This window comes from Ictalurus punctatus, chromosome 9 (assembly GCF_001660625.3).
Source record: "Ictalurus punctatus breed USDA103 chromosome 9, Coco_2.0, whole genome shotgun sequence".
Classification (NCBI taxonomy): Eukaryota; Metazoa; Chordata; class Actinopteri; order Siluriformes; family Ictaluridae; genus Ictalurus; species Ictalurus punctatus.
In genome coordinates, this window is record NC_030424.2 from 28,865,001 (window position 1) to 28,872,676 (window position 7,676).

At 32.5% G+C, this 7,676-nt stretch overlaps 1 protein-coding gene across 3 annotated transcripts in view; it reads right to left on the reverse strand.

Annotated features, from left to right (window-relative positions):
• The window catches only part of si:ch211-195o20.7 (cytospin-A), a 34,308-nt gene extending 27,032 nt beyond the window's left edge, over positions 1-7,276 (reverse strand). For all 3 annotated transcript variants that reach the window (XR_008396988.1, XM_017476766.3, XM_017476764.3), the window contains exon 1: positions 7,118-7,276. The gene's annotated coding sequence lies outside the window, so the exon portion shown is untranslated. The remainder of the gene's footprint in view (positions 1-7,117) is intronic.
• Positions 7,277-7,676: the final 400 nt, after the last annotated feature.

Below are 7,676 nucleotides of genomic sequence, written 5' to 3' on the forward strand. Positions count from 1 at the left end.
TCCTATTTATTCATGTTTACTCCTGCATTCATGTTTATTCATATTTATTTCTACATTAATGTTTATTCATGTTTACTCCTACATTCATGTTTATTCATATTTACATATCCAGTCCTGTTTATTCATGTTTACTTCTACATTCCTATTTATTCATGTTTACTTCTACATTCCTATTTATTCATGTTTACTTCTACATTCCTGTTTATTCATATTTATTTCTACATTCATGTTTATTCATGTTTACTCCTACATTCATGTTTATTCATGTTTACTCCTACATTCATGTTTATTCATGTTTACTCCTACATTCATGTTTATTCATGTTTACTCCTACATTCATGTTTATTCATGTTTACTCCTACATTCATGTTTATTCATGTTTACTCCTACATTCATGTTTATTCATGTTCACTCCTACATTCATGTTTACTTCTACATTCCTATTTATTCATGTTTACTCCTGCATTCATGTTTATTCATGTTTACTCCTACATTCATGTTTATTCATGTTTACTCCTACATTCATGTTTATTCATATTTATTTCTACATTCATGTTTATTCATGTTTACATCTCCAGTCCTGTTGATTCATGTTTACTCCTACATTCATGTTTACTTCTACATTCCTATTTATTCATGTTTACTACTACATTCATGTTTATTCATATTTATTTCTACATTAATGTTTATTCATGTTTACTCCTACATTCATGTTTATTCATATTTACATATCCAGTCCTGTTTATTCATGTTTACTCCTACATTCATATTTATTCATGTTTACTTCTACATTCATGTTTACTTCTACATTCCTATTTATTCATGTTTACTTCTACATTCCTGTTTATTCAGATTTATTTCTACATTCATGTTTATTCATGTTTACTTCTACATTCATGTTTATTCATGTTTACTCCTACATTCATATTTATTCATGTTTACTCCTACATTCATATTTATTCATGTTTACTTCTACATTCCTATTTATTCATGTTTACTCCTACATTCATATTTATTCATGTTTACTTCTACATTCCTATTTATTCATGTTTACTCCTACATTCATATTTATTCATGTTTACTCCTACATTCATGTTTATTCATGTTTACTTCTACATTCCTGTTTATTCAGATTTATTTCTACATTCATGTTTATTCATGTTTACTTCTACATTCATGTTTATTCATGTTTACTCCTACATTCATATTTATTCATGTTTACTCCTACATTCATATTTATTCATGTTTACTCCTACATTCATGTTTACTTCTACATTCCTATTTATTCATGTTTACTCCTACATTCATGTTTATTCATGTTTACTCCTACATTCATATTTATTCATGTTTACTCCTACATTCATATTTATTCATGTTTACTCCTACATTCATGTTTATTCATGTTTACTTCTACATTCCTGTTTATTCAGATTTATTTCTACATTCATGTTTATTCATGTTTACTTCTACATTCATGTTTATTCATGTTTACTCCTACATTCATATTTATTCATGTTTACTCCTACATTCATATTTATTCATGTTTACTTCTACATTCCTATTTATTCATGTTTACTCCTACATTCATATTTATTCATGTTTACTTCTACATTCATATTTATTCATGTTTACTTCTACATTCATGTTTATTCATGTTTACTCCTACATTCATATTTATTCATGTTTACTCCTACATTCATATTTATTCATGTTTACTTCTACATTCATGTTTATTCATGTTTACTCCTACATTCATATTTATTCATGTTTACTCCTACATTCATATTTATTCATGTTTACTTCTACATTCCTATTTATTCATGTTTACTCCTACATTCATATTTATTCATGTTTACTTCTACATTCATGTTTACTTCTACATTCCTATTTATTCATGTTTACTTCTACATTCCTATTTATTCATGTTTACTCCTACATTCATATTTATTCATGTTTACTTCTACATTCCTATTTATTCATGTTTACTTCTACATTCATGTTTATTCATGTTTACTCCTACATTCATATTTATTCATGTTTACTCCTACATTCATATTTATTCATGTTTACTCCTACATTCATATTTATTCATGTTTACTTCTACATTCCTATTTATTCATGTTTACTCCTACATTCCTGTTTATTCAGATTTATTTCTACATTCATGTTTATTCATGTTTACTCCTACATTCATGTTTATTCATGTTTACTCCTACATTCATATTTATTCATGTTTACTCCTACATTCATATTTATTCATGTTTACTTCTACATTCCTATTTATTCATGTTTACTCCTACATTCATATTTATTCATGTTTACTTCTACATTCATATTTATTCATGTTTACTTCTACATTCATGTTTATTCATGTTTACTCCTACATTCATATTTATTCATGTTTACTCCTACATTCATATTTATTCATGTTTACTTCTACATTCCTATTTATTCATGTTTACTCCTACATTCATATTTATTCATGTTTACTTCTACATTCATATTTATTCATGTTTACTTCTACATTCATTTTTATTCATGTTTACTCCTACATTCATATTTATTCATGTTTACTCCTACATTCATATTTATTCATGTTTACTTCTACATTCATGTTTATTCATGTTTACTCCTACATTCATATTTATTCATGTTTACTCCTACATTCATATTTATTCATGTTTACTTCTACATTCCTATTTATTCATGTTTACTCCTACATTCATATTTATTCATGTTTACTTCTACATTCATGTTTACTTCTACATTCCTATTTATTCATGTTTACTTCTACATTCCTATTTATTCATGTTTACTCCTACATTCATATTTATTCATGTTTACTTCTACATTCATGTTTACTTCTACATTCCTATTTATTCATGTTTACTTCTACATTCATGTTTATTCATGTTTACTCCTACATTCATATTTATTCATGTTTACTCCTACATTCATATTTATTCATGTTTACTCCTACATTCATATTTATTCATGTTTACTTCTACATTCCTATTTATTCATGTTTACTCCTACATTCCTGTTTATTCAGATTTATTTCTACATTCATGTTTATTCATGTTTACTCCTACATTCATGTTTATTCATGTTTACTCCTACATTCATATTTATTCATGTTTACTCCTACATTCATATTTATTCATGTTTACTTCTACATTCCTATTTATTCATGTTTACTCCTACATTCATATTTATTCATGTTTACTTCTACATTCATATTTATTCATGTTTACTTCTACATTCATGTTTATTCATGTTTACTCCTACATTCATATTTATTCATGTTTACTCCTACATTCATATTTATTCATGTTTACTTCTACATTCATGTTTATTCATGTTTACTCCTACATTCATATTTATTCATGTTTACTCCTACATTCATATTTATTCATGTTTACTTCTACATTCCTATTTATTCATGTTTACTCCTACATTCATATTTATTCATGTTTACTTCTACATTCATGTTTACTTCTACATTCCTATTTATTCATGTTTACTTCTACATTCCTATTTATTCATGTTTACTCCTACATTCATATTTATTCATGTTTACTTCTACATTCATGTTTACTTCTACATTCCTATTTATTCATGTTTACTTCTACATTCATGTTTATTCATGTTTACTCCTACATTCATATTTATTCATGTTTACTCCTACATTCATGTTTATTCATGTTTACTCCTACATTCATGTTTATTCATGTTTACTCCTACATTCATGTTTATTCATGTTTACTTCTACATTCATGTTTACTTCTACATTCCTATTTATTCATGTTTACTTCTACATACATGTTTATTCATGTTTACTACTACATTCATGTTTATTCATGTTCACTCCTACATTCATGTTTATTCATGTTTACTCCTACATTCATGTTTACTTCTACATTCCTATTTATTCATGTTTACTCCTGCATTCATGTTTATTCATGTTTACTCCTACATTCATGTTTACTTCTACATTCCTATTTATTCATGTTTACTCCTACATTCATGTTTATTCATATTTATTTCTAGATTCATGTTTATTCATGTTTACATCTCCAGTCCTGTTGATTCATGTTTACTCCTACATTCATGTTTACTTCTACATTCCTATTTATACATGTTTACTTCTACATTCATGTTTATTCATGTTTACTTCTACATACATGTTTATTCATATTTATTTCTACATTCATGTTTATTCATGTTTACATCTCCAGTCCTGTTGATTCATGTTTACTCCTACATTCATGTTTACTTTTACATTCCTATTTATTCATGTTTACTCCTGCATTCATGTTTATCAGCTTTAACAGGTTTAGTCAGCTTTAACAGGTTCACCTCCTACTCCGAAGAAACCATTACTCTTCTACTCTCTCTCCCTCGGCTGCCAAGTCAAATTCCTAATAATACGCTGAATAGAGACACCCGTGCTACAACATGTTTATAAGCCATGAATAATCATCCGTGTTTATAAAAAGCAACTGAATAATAAAGCGCAGTCACACAGCTTTAAGAATACAGGATTTGTAGAACCAGTTAGTTTCTGTTCAAGATGCTGCATACGAACTTTTTATACCGACGCACTGATTAATTCTGGGTTCTGATTGGCCAGAAGGTGTTGATGAATTTCCTAAAACAGCAGCTCTGACTGTAGTGCAGCTACAAATCAACACCTTTATATTAATACAATTGTTCTAATACATTATCATTTCTATAGGAACAACGTACACGCTACACGGCTTCGCTAATGACTTACCATTACCATTTTTTTAAAGATAAAAATCATAAATCAGCAGTCTTTGGTTGGAGTGGCTGACTTTTTCTTTCTAACCTAGCTAACACAGCACTGTGCTAATGCTATAGGCTAGGTAGTTAGCTTAGTTATCTAGGCTAATCTCTTCAGCAGTAGCAATAGCTAACTGTCTTCTCAGACTGGCTAACTAATCTTAGTCTATTAGTATGTAATTAAAACCAAGCAATAGCAAGCTAGCTAACCTTATGCTAACTATTATGTAATTCAAACATTTAGCCAGGTTTGTCACTTGGCTAGCACTTGGCATTAATTACATACTACTTTCAGTAGCACTAATGTTGATGAAAGAAGTAGTTAAAGTAGTATGTAACTAAAACCAAGCACTAACAATTTATCTAACCTTACGCTAACTATTATCTAACTTCAAACGATTAGCCAGGTTCACTAGCAGGCTAGCTATCATTAGACTCTTATATCGTGTAAGCTATTAGCCAAGCCTCCTGACAAACTACCCAAGATTACACTATTACGTAACTTCAAACAATTAGCCAGGTTAAGCTAGTTAAGCTAGTGTTTCGTGTAATCCAGTATCCAGCGTCAGCCTGAAATCGACGCGACAGTGCTCGACTAGTTAGAAATTAAGCAGCTGCTTCAGAAGTGAATGTTGTTTTTAATTAAAGAAAATATTTGAAAAAACCATCAGCGATGACTAGCCATCTTAGCATAGCATCTGATTCGATCAGCGAGGTACTTCATGATCAGATATCAGAGATACAGGATTCCGTTCTCGGTCCGTGTTTTGGAAACATAATGAAGCTGTTTGTGCGTAATGCAGAGACAGGAAATATGTTTCTGGCTATACTGAGCGGGATTTGGATAATCTGATTACTGGATTTGCATAAAAATGCAAAAGGCTGTCACTGTGCTTCAAGAGAACGCTCGTAAAGGAAAGGGAAAAAGGAACACGTTTTAGTGTAAAACAACGTCTTCTTCGCATAACCAAATCTTACTGCACTTCAGTACTGTTTTAAATATGCCTTCTGCTAGAAAAACGCGCCAACCAGGCCTATACCGTCAGACGCGCCAACAATTACTGTTTAGTCTCACAGTCTTCCACCCCGATATGGAAGACACCGGAAAACTATGCTTTTCTGCTTTCTCAGACCAAGTGTTCGGACCAAACGCAAGGAAAGGGAAAGGACGCATTTTCTTCCGGTATGGGTTACTTTCATTTTAGCGCCACGTTTATCCAGGCGAACTTCGACCTCGGTCTTGTGAACCAATAGAAAACGAGAACTTTTTGGAATTAAGTAGCACGACACCCGGATTCTGCACCGCTTGACACGCGTCTGTAGAAATATAGCCGTCTCGTCCAACAACATAAAGTACGCTGGGGATTTTCGGGGGGAAAATACTAGGCACATCTGGATTGTTCTTACTTCTGAAGATGAGTTTATTCCTCCGCTTGAGCTGCGAGTGGCCACTGGGGTAACGTAGTCGTGAGGGGAAGTGGTAATTCACCCAGTCTTCGCATTACACCAAATACATCTGTTTGGTGAAGATGTGTTTCTTTTGTAATGCATGGCAACCGTGAAATTTAATTGTTTTTTTTTTTTCTTCTTCTTTTGCCAGATGTTAAACCTATTTGTCCAACAACCAACAGGTTGCCAGACCACCGATTTATACATATCTGGGTAGCTAAATTGTTTACATAATTGTTTGACCTACTCAAAAAGTAGTACTGAATGCTGAGCGGACATTTCCCATGATGCTACAGCTGCACGTGGAAGAACAGGCTGAGTGAGACACTAATAACAAGAGAGATTAAAAAGATTCTCGACTGTGCTAATTGTTTTTAAAAAAAATGTTGTTATCACAGTACGTGAGGCTTTATGAGGAATGGACTGGTTAAAGAACATTTTTACAGGATGCCACCTGAGGTGTGGTGATGTACTCATTGTGCATCAGAGTGAGTACCTGTCAAACAAGTCCAGTGGAGTGTTTATTCACATGGAGGTGCATATGAATGATGTGTACACGCATGGCTGTCTTTCTATTGACAGCTATTTCTAAAAATATTTAAAAGTAATAATAATAATAATAATAATAAGTCAAATGTTGATGGGCCATGAGATTAATGCTGGAAGGAGGGGGATGGGCATGAAAAGGGATAAATTATAAGCAATCAATTTGCACACACACACACACACACACACACACAGACACACACACACACACACAGTATGAAACTAAAATGAATGTTTCATACACATCTAACACGTCCAGGAACAAGCTCAATTATAATACACCCAGGAGTAAAATTGTGAAATATGAGGTACAGACCTTTATCTTAAGAGGCTTCCGGTGGTTTCTGGCTTCTGGTTTCTGGCGCTAGAACTTCTCCATGATGTGAAAGTGACTCTGTCCTGCATCTCATCCTGCGTTGCTCTGAAACTCTGAACTGCACTGGAGGCTCAGAGGCACTGGGGAGGGAGAGAGAGAGAAAGAGAGAGAGAGAGAGAGAGAGAAAGTGGATTGAAGCAGATATGGAAAGCCAAAGGGTGCAAAACTCAGATACTTTATACATGTAGGTACATGAATGCACTGCCAGAGCAAATCTTACGTGTGGGCGGGGCTTAACAGTGATTTACTCTCATTGGCTAGTGAGATTTGGATGGAGTGTTCAGCTGAGGAGGAGGAGGAGGAGGATGACGACAACGCCGCCGCTCAGTGCTGCTCCTCAGAGCTCATCTGGAAAAAATATTAATTCCGAATTAAATATACCGTCTACGTAAGTAAGTCATTTTCACTACAAAGTAGAAACACCAGAACGATACATCCAGAACGCTCTCCAAAAATCACGCCCCCGAAGTCTCGACTTCCCGGCCAGGGAGCTGTCGAT